Here is a 16,322-nt window from a genome sequence, read left to right on the forward strand (position 1 = left end):
AGTCTGTCTTAATGTAGTGATGAGCTGGCTGCAAAGCAATAGGTGAACACAGCGATGCCTTAAGCCGGGGATGTCAAAGTCCCTCCTCGAGGGCAGGAATCCAGTCGGGTTTTCAGGATTTCCTCAATGAATATGCATGGGATCTATTTGCATGCACTGCTTTTAATACATGTTCATTGGGGAAATCCTGAAAACCTGACTGGATTCCGGCCCTCGAGGAGGGACTTTGACATCCCTGGCTTAAGCGGTTGAGCCACTGTAACTTGCTGCTATATTTTGCAACTGCTAGATACCTGTTCACAAGTGGAATTGACTTCACCACCTGAGCAACATATAAAGCAGCTAAGAGCTGCTTGCGTATTCACACCAGAATCTGACCTCTGCTTTGTTTCTTTTTCTAATATCTCATGCTTCATGTAGGCTCACTATCACTTCTTTACCACATATCATTGAGCTCTATTACATAAGAAGTTGCCTCCGCTGAGTCAGACCAGAGGTCCATCCTGCCCAGCGGTCCGCTCCCACAGCGGCCCATCAGGCCTAATTGCCTGAACAGTGTCCATGACTAATTTTGTAACTGCCTCTAATCCTATCCCTATTACCTATCTCTACTCCTATCTGTACCCCTCAATCCCTTTGTCCTCCAGGTACCTGTCCAGACCCTCTTTGAAGCCCTGTAGCGTGCTTCTGCTTATCACATCCTCCGGTACCGCGTTCCATGTATCCTCCACCCTCTGAGTGAAAAAGAACTTCCTGGCGTTTATTCTAAACCTTTCCCCTTTCAATTTCTCCGAGTGCCCCCTTGTACTTGTGGTTCCCCGTAATTTGAAAAATCTGTCCCTGTCTACTCTTTCTATGCCCTTCATGATCTTGAAGGTTCTTATCATGTCTCCTCTAAGTCTCCGCTTTTCCAGGGAGAAAAGCCCCAACTTCTTCAGTCTGTCTCCTTCCTATCCATCTCACAATTTCCCCACCCACCTTTAAATGACTTCTTCACACACAAAACACAGACCTTCACCAAATACACACAAATGAATTACAAATTAGAAATATGAATACCAAAACTGAACTGGAAACCCCAAAAAGCTAAACTCTGCCAGTACTTCATTTTGTTCTGAACACAATCAGTGGCATAACCAACAAATTGGTGTGGCTCAACAGCTTAAAGCATCACTGTGTTCAGTTGATGCTGTGTTCCCCACAGGTAGGGTGTTCAAAGCCACATGAAACCATTTTTGCAGTGCATGTCCCACCTGGCTGCATATTGATGATGTTGTAATGATGTCACAGTAGTGTGACCCAAAATGGCCATTTTCTCTTCTGAACCAACAGCAAACGTGAGTGTTCTCTTTGTTGTCTTTTTTTTCCTGAGAGTTGGAAAGGGGGTGTAGCAAAAAATTAAATTGTGAAAAACAGTTATATCTAGAAATGCTGAATTAATTGAGAGTCACTGAATTTATGACCTTAAACAAGATATTTTGAGGGGGGGAGGGGTTTTACTTCCAGTGCTTTCAATGGAATTAAACCCACCTGTCTGAGTATGGCCTCCTTATTTCCACAGCTTTCAATCAAGGTCAAAGTTTCAATCCATCCTCCTTTTACTGGAGCCATGTGGTAAGCCTAGCTTCTGTTAGCATACATAAATGAGAAGAGCCCAGAGTCCTGGGTTCTTACCAAAGCAGCATGTGTTATGGTTTTTTTTTTTTTGTTTGTTTTCAAATGTTAATATAAAACTATATCACTTTTAGCTTAAGGATAACAGCACATGAGAAGTGTTATATGATCACATAGCAATTCAAGAGTACATGTCAAGGCAGACGCAACACATTCATAGTGTGATAATAGGTATATGTTCACATGTCTTACCTGGGCGTCTCACTGAGGTATCCACACCTCCTACAGCCGGTGTTGCAGGGCCAACTATGGCTAGTAACTCCCTCTCAAGGGCAGTCAGATGTAGGTCGCCACCAGGACCCTGCGCAGCAATCGGTTCTGCTTTTCTGCCCCCGGTATTAGGCGCCACCTTTTCTTTAGGGGCTCAACCTCACGGTGCTGGTGGTGGACTGCATTTATCTGATTGCAGATCCTGTGCCAGATAGCAAGCTGCCCATGTGCTCCAATTCTATCTGCCTGTCTCCCATAGAGGGCATCATAGTTAACCCCAACTTCAGTAACAAGAATCCTTGTTTCTCCTGCCTTTTAGGACCCATGTTACTGAAGTAGGAGTAATTCACAGTGCTCTCTATTTAAAGGGTGTGTAGTGGGAAACCGCGCCCATATCGAAGCCATGACATCAGCGCCGATAACCGCACCGTACATATAAAACCTGTTAGAGTTTGTCCATTTTTTTGCTGGTCATTCTTTTGTGCTGGTCATTCTTTTGTGCTGGTCTGTGCTTTCATTTGTGCTGGTGGTCTGTGTTTTGTGCTGGTGGTCTGTGTTTTGTGCTGATTTGTTTTGTGGTGGTCATTTTAGGGGGTGTTTGTGGTGATGGCTGACTTTTTTGTGTTGCTACTACATGTTCAGGCTCAAAGGCTGAGAGGAGTAGGCCAGGGCCAAGCCCAGGGGCGTGGACAAGTCCGAAGGCGAGCCCGAAGACATGCGCCCAGAGTCTATAGGCCCAGGGTCAACTTCCTAGACATGACGGATGAGCAGTGTATAGGTCTCTATCGCTTTAATAAAGAGACCATAGTTCATCTGTGCGAACAGGTGCAGGAAGACCTGGAACCCATGACTTTCAGGGGACAGGCCATTCCTGTTCACGTTCGTGTCACCACAGCCTTAGCGTTCTTGGCCACAGGAACCTTCCAGAGACCTCTGGGCACTGCAGCTGGCATCAGCCAACCGTCTGCCTGCCGTATAATTGCCAGCTTTCTGGATGTGTTTCTCAGACACATCTCCACCTATATCCACTTTCCTGTGACTGCGGCAGAGCAGCAGCAGACAATGCTAGGGTTTTATGATATCGCCCAGTTCCCCTCAGTCCTTGGTGTGGTTGATGGCACACATGTGGCGCTCAGACCACCCGCATATAATGAAAGAGTGTTTCGTAACCGGCGAAGTTATCACTCAATGAATATGCAGGTGGTCTGCAACGCTGATATGGAGATCAGTGATGTGTGCGCTAACTTCCCAGGCTCATGCCATGATGCCTTCGTTCTGGCACACTCTGGAATCTACCAGCGATTCCAGAGGAGAGAGATTCGAGGGGGATGGCTGCTTGGTAAGTACCATATTACTACTCCAAAGAAAGTTATTGTTATCGTTAACCACATTTCTCTCCTTTTAGCACAAGCCTGTGAGCAGCCTGATGTCTGGTGATGATGCAAAACACACCTTTGGAACCTGACAACATGCATGATGCATGTTCCTTTTTTTAACATATTTTGCCCTCTCTTGTCCTGAATGCAGGTGATGGGGCTTATCCACTTAGGGAATGGCTGATGACACCCATCATGAATGCCCAGAGCCCGGAGCAGCTCCGTTATAATAGGGCACTTAACATCAGCCGCAATATCATAGAACGGACATTTGGACTCCTAAAATCAAGATTCCGATGTCTCCATCAGTCAAGGGGTCAGCTGCCCTACAGGCCGGAAAAGGTTTGCAAAATCTTTGCAGCATGTTGTATGTTGCATAACCTGGCAAGGAGAAGGAGGATGCCAGAGCCCCCGGAGCCAGCAGAAGATATTGATGATGTTGAACCACACCAGGAGGTCCTACCTATCCAGGGGCACCGAAGAGGCCTGAAGGCCCGAGACAATCTCATACAGAGGCATTTCTTGTGATTGTGGTAAGAACTGTCATATTCCTGTGCACTCTAACATTATTCCCCAAACATGTATCTCTCTGTTGTCACTGCCTCAGTATGCACTTCTATCACTACCTGTGTGGCACATTCCTACCTGTTCCTACTTAACTGCCTTCTCAGCTATACCACCTACAGTACTGTCCATTTCTCAATTCCCATAACCCGCCTGACTCAGAAACCCCCCCCACACACACACACACACTTATAGCAGCAGTGTGCCCCCTGTTGTAGCAGTGTGTGTAGGTTTCAGTGTTTTTGGTTGTGGCTGTGTACCTGTGTTCTCCTTCCACACATAGGCAGCAGAATACTTTTTTGTTGGGGGGGGCACCCAAAAGATCCACCCTTGACCTGGCCCCAGACCTGCCCAAGTTCTTCCCCTGACCTCACCCCTATAATAGTACATTTTAGAGAAGTGTTGCGCTGCCCTGGCATCTTCTCTCCACTGCAGCCTGGCCTCTCTAGCAACTTCCTGTTTCCACTAGAGCTGGGTGCAGTGGGGAGAAGATGCTGGACCAGCGGCAGGGCAGCGCAACGCTTCTCTAAGATGTTAAAGGTAGAGACACTGCAGGCGGGAGGGAAGAGGGAGAGAAATAGATGGCAGCAGGGGTGCGTTAGAGTGCCCACTAGCAGGCACGCAAGCTGGTAGCCAGGTGTTGCTCCCTGTCTGGCAAGAGTTGCAGTCTCCCTCCCAGGACAGCCAATTTGGGGGGGGGGGGAACCTTGGCCCCTGTGCCCCCCTTCCCTTCCAACACCTATGCTTCCATATACCAGTGACTTTGTACTGTTTAAACAAATGCCTCCACACTTACATTCTCCTCTTCCTCATGCAGCTTGGACCTTCATTTGGACATACAGGAGCATTCTTCTTGGTTGTCACCTGCTGCCAGGATCCATCTCATTTATCTCCAGCTGCATTGTCAATGCTGTATCCTGCTTTCTTGGACTGTGGGGCTAGGATGTATGTTAAGGCATATTTTGGGGTGGCTGGGAGCTGTAGTTAGTAGCTGGTGTATGGGAACCACTTGACCAGAATTTGCTCACTTGTAATGACTCTGTAATTCGGTCTCAGTACATGTATGGTTCAATGTGACATCTGAAGATATAGATTTAAACCATATCACACAATTTTGTGATATCACTACAGTTGATTTTTGTAGGGGGGTTGTAGTGTTTTGGGGGATATTGTGTTTTTGGTCTTAGCTATCTCATTCTGCTCCTGGTTATGGGTGAGTCCCAAGTGTAGAGCAGTCTATCCAGGAATGTAGAAAGTTATGGGTTAGGCTTTGTGCCCTTCTGAGGCCAAATGTTTTGTGTTACTGTTTCAGCTCTTTTCCTTTCCTACCAGTATTATGCATTCAAGTGTTATCTAATATATCAAATTTTATCATTATTTTGTATCATAATTGTTATTTGATTATTATTGAAGACTAATAAACAACTTAAATATTTCTCTGTAACTTTGTGGTCATATGTAAACTGAGGACCAGGCCCTTGAAAAGCTCATTCTTGACCCAGGTTCACACCATCCCTTGCAATATTATGATGGTGTGACCCCTGTTTCCTTTCCACTGTCCACTTAACATAATTATGACATGGACAGCCAGAGAAAAACATAGGACACCTGTATAAACCATAAAATATATAACTTTATAAAATGTGTAGAAAACTATATACATGTTTAACAAAAACTTGGTACCTAACAAAAACTGCCACATAACAGCCTTACTGGGTCAGACCAATGGTCCATCAAGGCCAGTTGCCTGTTCTCACAGTGGCCAATCCAGGTCAGTAATGTCTGGCCTAAACCCAAGGAGTAGCAATATTCCATGCAACCAATCCAGGGCAAGCAGTGGCTCCACTTAAGTGTGTGTGTGTGTGTGTGTGTGTGGAGGGGGGGAAAGGTAGCCCTCAAGAGCAGCTGGAGCTGCCTCAAGAGGGGGTGGGGCCAGTTTACCGGCGATGGAAAGGGTCTGGTCCTTTGGCTAAAACATGGCCTAGCCCAGTAAAAAAGCTGGACAGACCATGCTCTAGCCTGTCCTGACACCTTTCTATCGCCAGTAGTCGGCGATAGATGGCCCCCAGCCTCTCCAATATCTCAGCCATTCCAGGGGCAGATGCAACAGCTGCAGCTGCATCTGTCCCTGGAACCCTCAGACACACAGCTCCCTGTATTGGAGAGGATGGGGACATATGCTCCTCCTGAGGCTGGTCCAGCTGCTCCTGAGGGGGGGGGGGGGGGCGGAAGGGGAAGGGGTTTGGAGGCTGGCAGGGGCAGTCAGGGGGGTGAAGATATGGGGAGGGGTTTGGAGGCTGGCAGGGGCAGTCACATGGAGGGCAGAATCTTCTCCTCCCACTTGACCTCAGTGATGTGGAGGTCTTCCTCCACCAGCTCTTCCACTTCTTCCACCTCTACTTCTTCCACCACTTCCTCCTCCACTTCTTCCTCCTCAGGGGGTGATAGTTCAGCAGCAGCTACACAAGAGATAAATATAGAAAGAGGTTATAATCAGGTATAGCAAAATATGGGAGATAAGAAAAACCTAAACATTGTACAACAGGGGTGCCCAAAAGGTAGATCGCAATTGACCTGTAGATTGCGAAGGCAACGTGAGTTGATCACGGAGCCCATCCCTTCCTCCATGATCGACTCACATTGCCTTAACGTTCTACTTGCTTCCCCATGCCATAAAGAGGACGTAGGAGCACCAGGCCGAGCAGCCTTCCCCACCCAATGTCAAATCTCATGTAAGAGAGGAAGTTCCGGGCCAGTCAATTGCTGTCTGGCTGGGCCAGAACTTCCTCAATGAAAACGCCCCCAGAATATAAATAATTAACATTTTCTATGCATACAGTGTGCTTTGTGTGGGTTTTTTTTTTTTCACTTTTATTGTTGGTAGATCATTTTGACTTGGTCATTTTAAAAGTAGCTCGCAAGGCCAAAAAGTTTGGCCACCCCTGTTTTACAATGTGGTGGAGAGGGTCTATGGAATGGACTCATTACTGACCTTCCTGGCCATGCAGCTCTCTCTCGCACCTCCTCAATGAAATGGGGGTACTGCTGGCGGAGGAGGCACCCCCTTTTGCGCAAGTCTTCTACCTGTATAGAGGAGAGACAAGGGAAGAAATAAGGAGGGCCAAGTTGAGTACCAGGTACATAACTTTATTCACACAACAGTATGTCTCCATTTGAGAGGGTCCTAGCTATGTGTCACAACCTGGTCCTGGAGTACCCTTTGCCAGAAATGTATGGCAGGTTTTTCTACACCAACATTTCCAGCACCTATCTATGCCTTGAATTATGCATACACAGGTGCTTTACAGCACCTAACCTGACCTCATTTATGTCCTATACCCGTAGAGCCATTATACACTGTAAATCAACCATCAGTGTGGTAAGGGATGGGGCCAGTCCACCCTGCCCATCATCTGGGTTGGGCACCCACACTCCTCCCCAACCCCCATCTCTTCCCCACCACCCAGCTTCTCCCTTCCACCCATACCTCTGCCCTCGCTGCCTGACACACAGAATTTTTGGAGTCTTTTCACAACCCACACAAAGTGCAGGGTTGGGAAAGATGTCCAGATCCCTGGAAAATCTGGGGAAATCCAGACATCTGGTAACCCTACCCTCACTGCCATGCACACTGCCTCCCTTCTCCCTATGCTTCTGTAACTGTGGATACAGACTGGCATGCCATGACTGGCATGGGGGTAGCCCAGGACTGATTTGGAAAAGTGTGTGTGTATGCTACCCCTGCTACATATTGGCTCACAATGTCTGAATCAGCCTCAACCTTAACTCCACCTTAGTGAAAACTGACAAAGGCAAGAGGCATGAGGAAAGTACCATATTTTTCCAGCCATAAGACGCACTTTTTGTCCCCCTAAAAGTGGGTGGAAATATCTACGTGGCTTAGGGAGCACATATTAACAAATTCCCCCCTCCCAGACTCTGTCTCCAGTTCACCTCGGCATCGGCCCCCCAGCCTGCTTCAGGTGGGCAATGTAGCAACGGCAGCTGTCCTGGCCCTGGGTAGCTGAGATCCAGGAGAAATACGGAAGGCAGGCGTAGGAGCTGATAAGGAAGTGCATGGTGCTAGTAAACATTAGCGCAGCATCACAGCCACTTGCTGGGCAATCAGGGGGCGCTCCCCCAATGCAATGTCACAATGGCCCCAGTGTGGACAGCATGTGCACATGGGCAGGTTGTGCAGGATGGCAGGTCGTAACAAGCTACCAGGGCAAGGATTACGTGCCAACAAGTGGCAGATGGCCCCGGCAAAAAAATATTTGTATATTTGTGGCCCACATGGGAGGGGGTGGGGTGGGGACAGAATTTCGTTACAGTCTGGCCTGTGTGCTCCAGTGAATTACAATATATACAAAATGTTTCTCAGAAAAATCTAGATTACAATTGACTCATCTACTCAAGTATTCTTTTACAGTGGCTGGCAAGAAGTGAGGGAGGCTAGGTGCTGAGCCTGATATATTTTGTTAACTATATTAGTGCACCATTTGGCTTGCAATAATTAGTTTGTTGTTTTTCTCCTCTAAATCTAGGGTGCATCTTGAGGTCTAGTGTGTCTTATGGAGCTAAAAATATGGTATATAAGGCAGTCAGATGCCTAGGAGAATAGAAGGAAGTTGTAGGGCCAGCACCAGAATCCAGAGGACCTCTTGACTGGGGTAAGCTAATTCTGTGTACTAACTACATATGACACTGGGTGTGGCAAGCAGTCTAAGTTAGGAGTAGAGAATGACACGGTGACAAAATTCATCATCGTTCCCGTCCCCGCGGATAACCGCAGGAAATAATCCCATGTCATTCTGTAGTGTCTGTTTCAACCTCAGTCCTTCTACACCAGCATTCTTCAAAGCAAAGCTTGCGGGTCAGTGGTTGTGACCATTCATACTCTGATTCTTCCCTCTCTCCTTAAAGAATGACATGAAGATGGTTTCCCGCGGTTATCCGCGGGGACGGGAACGGTGATGAATTTTGTCACCGTGTCATTCTCTAGTTAGGAGTGTGGCTGTAGGAACTGCAGCCTCAGGGCAGCCACTAGCCACAGTTCTACATGGACCATAAATGCCATACTTTTCTTGGTACGCTGTCAGTAGCGCACAGGAGACTGGGGGCATTTGTGTACAGGACAAAAGCACACTGCTCTATTATTTTCCATTTGGACCAAAATTGTCAGTGGAGTGGAGCAGAAAAGTCAACGGTTGGAGTTTGCACAAGTTGTAAGTGTAGTGGTGGTGGTGGGGGGGGGGATTCCCCTCCCCCCCCTTCGACAGCAGGAATGTATTGGGGGTTCCCCCACAGCACAAACGGGAAGACAATAGAGCACCGCACATTTGTCCTGCGTACTACTGATGCCACCACTTTTCTTGTCCTTAGCATCCCACGCTCTCTTCCTACAAGCTCTGTCTTGACTGCACAAGTCTGGCAGTTCAAGCAGGAAGAGGGCAAAGTTTATCATCCAAGGTAGGTTGTGGGGGGGGGGGTGTGACAGCTGTGAAAGGGCATCCAGGTTTTATCTCCCTACTGCTTTCAATTGATAGATTTAATATTGTAACCCTAGTTCTATTACTAGCATGAAACATATACTTACAGATCTGGGGTGTGAGGCTCGCTGGTTGAATCTCCTGGCCAGCCTTTCCCAGGCTCTTCTGTAACATAAAAGAACATAAAGCTTGGATTTCTACACTGCTATACAGAGATCAATGTGCATTACTCATTCATACTTAGAATAGAAAACATTTCTTCACATGTGCAATGAAAATATGATTGCAAGTAGTTTAATACTTTACCTGTATTTTAAATAGGGCCTTCTATGGCCTGGTACCATAAAATAGTGGTGCTCATGGCTTTGAAACAGGCTGACCAGGAGGCGTGAGTTGGCCAAGGAGACGTTGGCTTGTCTCCTTGCAAACATGATAGCTAGAAATGATGGCTCCGCACGGACGACGTCATGACATCATGCGCGCCGAAAACAGCATGCGTCATTTGGCACTGAGCTCGGTGCCGATTCAACAAACAGCGCCCAACAAGTAGGCGCTTTCTGGCGATTCTATACACAGCGCTTAGCAATGTATAACAATTCTTATAACGGCGCTTTTATTTGGAGCGCTATATAATATAGCTGAGATCTACTGAGCGCGATTCTCAAATACTATGGTGCCGTTCTTAGAATTTACTTAGGCGCGCCGAACATTTCGGCGCCCCTTATAGAATTCGCCCTTGAGTGTGTGGGAGGGCAAGGGGCCTATAAGCTAATTTGGAAGAGTAGGATGGGGTACAAGGCTGGAGGTTTTCATAGGACACATACAATTCCATTGGCCCAACACAACTAAGAATATTCTACTGCCTTCTAATGCTTTTAGGTCTGGTCTAAGTAAAGGGCTATACTTTATACACATATGTATGTAGGTTAAGGTACTTCTGAACACCACTCATGCTCTACCAAAATTCAACCCCTACGCACACCCAACCCAAAGTACACACTGTATGTCATGGCATGTACTTATATGCTTATCAGTATTAAATGAGAATATTCATGTGTGTAGACAACCACATACATAGGCAAATGTTATAAAATTACCTCCTATATATGCAGAAATGTCTGTGTTATAAAATTCAAAAAAATATATACAATAGGAAATAATTGTTGAAAAACAGCTAATATGATTAAAATCAAATTGCATAATAAAAAAATTGTAATACTTGTATTTAGCAGAAAAGCTCACTGTGGGCAAGAAAATTGTCAAGTGTGATGAAAAAATTTGCTGAGTGACTTCAGTGATCCAGTGTCCATACAGTGAAAATGTGTAAAAAAAAAGTTCACATTCTTCATAATCCATATGTAAAGCTAATGCCTTCAGAAATTCAGCCTTTAAAATCCAGCTGCCTTTAGATCAGGGGTGTCAAAGTCCCTCCTCGAGGGCCGCAATCCAGTCGGGTTTTCAGGATTTCCCCAATGAATACGAATGAGATATATTTGCATGCACTGCTTTCATTGTATGCTAATAGATCGCATGCATATTCATTGGGGAAAATCCTGAAAACCCGACTGGATTCCGGCCCTCGAGGAGGGACTTTGAGACCCCTGCTTTAGATCTTCAGCTGCCCTCTACACACAACTATTTTTTGCTTATACAGCGTCTTTAGGATAGGATCTCATATTTTGTCACAGGCATTAGGAGAGTGTGGTGTAGTGGTTAGAGCTACAGCCTTGGCACTCTGAGATTGTGGGTTCAAACCCTGCATGGCTCCCTGTGACCCTGGGCAAGTCACTTAATCCTCTACTGCCCCAGGTACATTAGATAGATTGTGAGCCCACTGGGACAGATGGGGAAAATGCTTGAAGAACTGTATTTCCCCATATATAGGCCGCAGAATAGGGCGACCTGTGTTTTAAAACTGGAAGATAAGCCGCCCCATGGTACTAGCCGTGGCTTATCTTACCGGTACATTACATGCCGGTTGCCTCCTCGAACCTCCATTGCTTTTTTGAGCCTTTATACAATGCAAATGCTCTATCAATCTGGTCTTCAGCTGTCTGGAAATATGACCCATATAATTTAATTTATACAGACATTCCAATATGTAAATAACATTGAGAAGTACACGTAGAGACCAACTGAAGTTGGTGACATGGTTTAGATAAGGGATCTACAAAATTATCCGTTTCCCACATGATGTTGCAAACTGTACAATCACCAGATTTTTCATGTCAACCCAAAGTCTCCCTCCTCATGCCTCCTTCTATTTCACATTTCAGCCACACATAATTGATTCCTGTATGGAAAAAATGAAACTCACATTTTGAAAACAAGAATGCACTCTCCGAATCTTCAGATGTTTGTTTTATGCTTTTCACTACCTTGCTGGTACACATTTCAGAAAATCTTCCACAGTCGCATGTTCCAACAGATTGTCCCTTTGATTATACAGCACTCTTTTAGCTGCTCTTATCACAATCAACCTGGGGTATCCTCTCGTCAAAACTTTTCTCGTCAGGTCAACAGCTTTCTCCTTAAAATCCTCCATAGAAGAGCATATTCGTTGATATCTCAAAACCTGAGAAGCTGGAATATTATTTTTAGAATGATAAGGAGGCATACTAGAATATGCTGGTTTAGAAAGCACAGCAGTGGTAAATTTGTTATGTACCATCTTAATCATTATATCCAAAAAAGCAGTGGCACTACGATGCCATGATATACATAGTAACATAGTAACATAGTAGATGACGGCAGATAAAGACCCGAATGGTCCATCCAGTCTGCCCAACCTGATTCAATTTAAATTTTTTTTTTATTTTATTTTATTTTATTTTTTATTTTATTTTTTTTCTTCTTAGCTATTTCTGGGCGAGAATCCAAAGCTTTACCCGGTACTATGCTTGGGTTCCAACTGCCGAAATCTCTGTTAAGACTTAGCTATTTCTGGGCGAGAATCCAAAGCTTTACCCGGTACTATGCTTGGGTTCCAACTGCCGAAATCTCTGTTAAGACTTACTCCAGCCCATCTACACCCTCCCAGCCATTGAAGCCCTCCCCTGCCCATCCTCCACCAAACGGCCATACACAGACACAGACCGTACAAGTCTGCCCAGTAACTGGCCTAGTTCAATATTTAATATTATTTTCTGATTCTAAATCTTCTGTGTTCATCCCACGCTTCTTTGAACTCAGTCACAGTTTTACTCTCCACCACCTCTCTCGGGAGCGCATTCCAGGCATCCACCACCCTCTCCGTAAAGTAGAATTTCCTAACATTGCCCCTGAATCTACCACCCCTCAACCTCAAATTATGTCCTCTGGTTTTACCATTTTCCTTTCTCTGGAAAAGATTTTGTTCTACATTAATACCCTTTAAGTATTTGAACGTCTGAATCATATCTCCCCTGTCTCTCCTTTCCTCTAGGGTATACATATTCAGGGCTTCCAGTCTCTCCTCATACGTCTTCTGGCGCAAGCCTCCTATCATTTTCATCGCCCTCCTCTGGACCGCCTCTGATGTTTCAAATCAGATGGTTGCATGGCAGTTAGGCAGTTAGGCAGTTAGGATACAAAATCCATCAGCAGTTCTTGAGAATTCTGCCAGATCAAAAAAATGTCTCCCTTAGAGATCCTATGTACTTGTTCCAAGCTGTCTTGAATTCAGATATACTCTTGGGCTCCACCATCTCTACAGGGAGGCTGTTCCAAGCATTTACCACCCTTTCCATGAAAAAAGTATTTTCTGAGTTACTTCTAAACCTATCCCTTTTCACTTTCATCCTATGACCCCCCCTCATTTCAAAGCTTCCTCTCAATTGAAAGACTCACCTCATGTGCCTTTATGCCATGTAGATATTTAAACATCTCTGTCATATCTCCCCTCTCCTGCCTTTCTTCAAAGTATACATATTGAGATCTTTAAGTCTGTCTCTGTACACCTTAAGCTGAAGATTACCAACCATTTTAGTAGTTTACCTTTGAACCAACTCCATCCTGTTTATATCTTTGTGAAGGTGCAATCTCCAGAAAAGTACACAATATTCTAAATGAGGTCTCACCGGAGTCTTAGACAGAGGCATCAGTACCTCCTTTTTCCTACTGGCCCTTCCTCTCCCTATGCACCCAAGCATCCTTCTAACTTTTGCTGTCACAGATGCTACACATGGGGTGATAATAGAGACAGGGACACAAAGGAACATGCTGGACAGATTGAGTAGGGTCCAAGAGGGAACATGGATTGTGGATATGGAAAGAGAAGAAATGTCAAATAGACAGAGGGCACAGGAAAGAGAGGAGAAATTCAGAGAAAAGCAGAAAAGAAGTACTGTGACCAAAGTAAATGGAAAAATAAAATGCTAAGGCAGCAAAAGTAGAAAAAAGTGTTTTATTTTGAATTTATTAATTGGAATGTCAGCTTTGGGAAATGCACTCTACCCAGATACACCACTATCAACAGAAATAAGGCACGGTATGGTAACTATTTGAAAACTATCTAATTGATTGTTATGGTTTGCCTCAGATGATGGAGCAATATACCCAATTCAGGGTTAAATCGTGTAATAAACACATCCTCCTGTTAACTTCATAGGCTACCGACCACCTCCCTATTCAAACTATTTTATTTTTTTAATTTTTTTAAATTCTCCTTTAATAAATACTAATTTTAAACCGGCAAACCCAGCCTACATCATATTCAGAACAGCGTAAACTCTTCCCAATACAGTACAGTAACTTTTTTGTGCAGAGTATTTCATATGGAATTCGGCAGAGAGATGCAAAACAGCCTATTGTTATCTTTTAACTCTTGTACAATAAATCATTTTCAAATTCTTATTTTCTTTTATTTTTCAGCGGTACTTGTCTGAAAAACGCTCTGCTTTATGCGTCGTAACTGTGCCGCTGCGATCAACTTGGAGCCGTTGCTGAAATGTTTAGTTACTCGTATTTTTTTCAAGTCCGACGCAGCCTGCGTTTCGCGGGACCAACTTGTAACCCGCTGCGTCAGGGCTAATTGTGCAACGGTGTCCTAACAGCAGTGCACCCTTCTTTCTGCCGATTCCAGTCAATCGATAAGATACTGTTGCACAATTAGCCCTGACGCAGCGGGTTACAAGTTGGTCCCGCGAAACGCAGGCCGCGTCAGACTTGAGTAAATATGAGTAACTAAACATTTTATAAAATGGTGGCCTTTCCAGCATCGTGATGAAATATTTACCCATGTCAGGGGCCTAGCTGCAGGTTTTTTGCCAATAGAGCAATTTGTTTGCAAAGCTATAGCTTCATTAATCATTTACCAAAGGTATCAGCCTCGTTGGTGCTTTCCTCTGGTTTCATATTATATGTAGTTTGAGCTGTGAAGACTTAACACTTGTGCAAAGGAGCTCAAGAGTTAGTTTATTTTTGTTTCTAAATTACCTATACGGAGGGAAATCTGGTTTGAGCTATGTGTACTTTGTAAACCACCCGTTACTGACACATTACAGAGGGCTTTACTATGCTTTCTAATTGTTTTTAAAAATTACTCGCAGTATCTCATCATTTTCCTAATGCTCAGCCTGACCCTTTTATAAATCTTGGAATACTAACGGCCTCTCTTACAAAGCCACACTAATGGCTGCCGCGCGGCAACAGCCCCAAAGCCCTTTAAAGCTCTATGGGCTTCGGGACCGCTAGCGCGGCTTTGTAAAAGAGGCTGTATGAGATGAGTATTATTCATTTTGTAACATGCTGTGGACAGGAGGTTCTGGCTGTCTGAACTAAGGGCTCAGCTGAAGAAAAAAAAAAGATTCCTAGAAGAACACAGTCCATAAATGTTTTGCCATTAAGGCCTAGATTCACTAACCTGTCCGATTGTGCCCAATCCGCGGCAGGCCAACTGATCCACAATGGGTCAGCATGCAAATGGGGGCGATCGGAGGAACATCCCCCACCGACCACACAGTTCGCTGGTGAGCAATCCTGAAGCATGCGCAGACCATCTTATTTGCCTGTAGATGGTCTGCGCATGCTTACCAGAGCTTGGGAGGCATTAAAAAAACGTTGCTATTGAGCTGCCCCAGCGTGCGATGGGGTTGGGAGGTGTGCCCGCGAGCAGAGCAGGGAGGATTATTCACGAGCTGAAATTTTCGTGAGCCTGTTTACTCTCCCGTGTCCCAGGCTAGCCTGCCCTTCCATGCACTGTGAGCCTGTGGTTTTAACCCGCGGGTTTAAAGCGGGGCGGCACTGCGAAGAAGGGCAGGCTAGCTTGGGACACGGGAGAGTAAAACGCATTTTTGCCCCAAATTCCGGTGGCTGATTTGCTTCTTCTCCTGCGAGCCCGCGCCGCCCTGACTCTCCTGCCGCCCTAATTGCTCTCTGCTGCCCTTCCCCATGCCCCATGAATAGTGGCATTAAAGCATTTTACTGAAGGAAGGGAAGAAATTAAAACAAGAAAGTGAGAAAACAATCCTCAGCTCTGCATCACATTAATTGATTTATCCGGAGAATGAGCCGTTTGCTGACAGTGTAAAAGCATCTTTTGATGCCTACTCAGCATGGAGAGGAGACCAGATAAGAGCTTTTATGTGCAGGACAGTGGAAAGGACGTGAGCAGTTGCTATTTTGGGATCAGCCAGCCCAGTCGGTGTCACTCATTTTTTTTTAGTGAATCGCTGCCTGCCTACATTTGCATGCCGTTCCCCCTCATTTGCAGATCGGATCAGAGGACGATCGGCACAGAGGTTAGTGAATTGGGTCGGAGGAAAATGAGGTCGCACAGTGGTCGGGACACGATCGGTGTCTTTAGTGAATCTAGCCCTAACTTTTTCCCTCTTAGAGGGTTTTCAATTACAGTCCTAGAAAGTTCTTTTTCACCCAGAGTGGTGGATACATGGAACGCGCTTCCGGAGGCTGTGATAGGCCGAAGCACGTTGCAGGGCTTCAAAGAAGGTTTGGATAGGTTCCTAGAGGACAAAGGGATTGAGGGGTACAGATAGGAGTAGAGGAAGGTTATAGGGATAGGAGTGAG

At 45.4% G+C, this 16,322-nt stretch overlaps 2 long non-coding RNA genes across 2 annotated transcripts; one reads left to right on the plus strand and one right to left on the minus strand.

Annotated features, from left to right (window-relative positions):
• The first annotated feature begins 1,500 nt into the window (after positions 1 to 1,500).
• Positions 1,501 to 5,149, plus strand: LOC117367861. The gene is made up of 3 exons (XR_004540874.1): positions 1,501 to 1,614; positions 3,412 to 3,793; positions 4,642 to 5,149. It is a non-coding gene; the product is annotated as an uncharacterized LOC117367861 (long non-coding RNA).
• A 288-nt stretch (positions 5,150 to 5,437) lies between these two features.
• LOC117353032 lies at positions 5,438 to 15,280 on the minus strand. Its single transcript, XR_004537949.1, has 4 exons — positions 15,159 to 15,280; positions 9,424 to 9,481; positions 6,817 to 6,908; positions 5,438 to 6,283 (listed from the first exon to the last, which is right to left on the minus strand). It is a non-coding gene; the product is annotated as an uncharacterized LOC117353032 (long non-coding RNA).
• Between the last annotated feature and the right edge of the window lie 1,042 nt (positions 15,281 to 16,322).

The sequence above is a fragment of the Geotrypetes seraphini genome, chromosome 1 (assembly GCF_902459505.1).
Source record: "Geotrypetes seraphini chromosome 1, aGeoSer1.1, whole genome shotgun sequence".
Taxonomy (NCBI): Eukaryota; Metazoa; Chordata; class Amphibia; order Gymnophiona; family Dermophiidae; genus Geotrypetes; species Geotrypetes seraphini.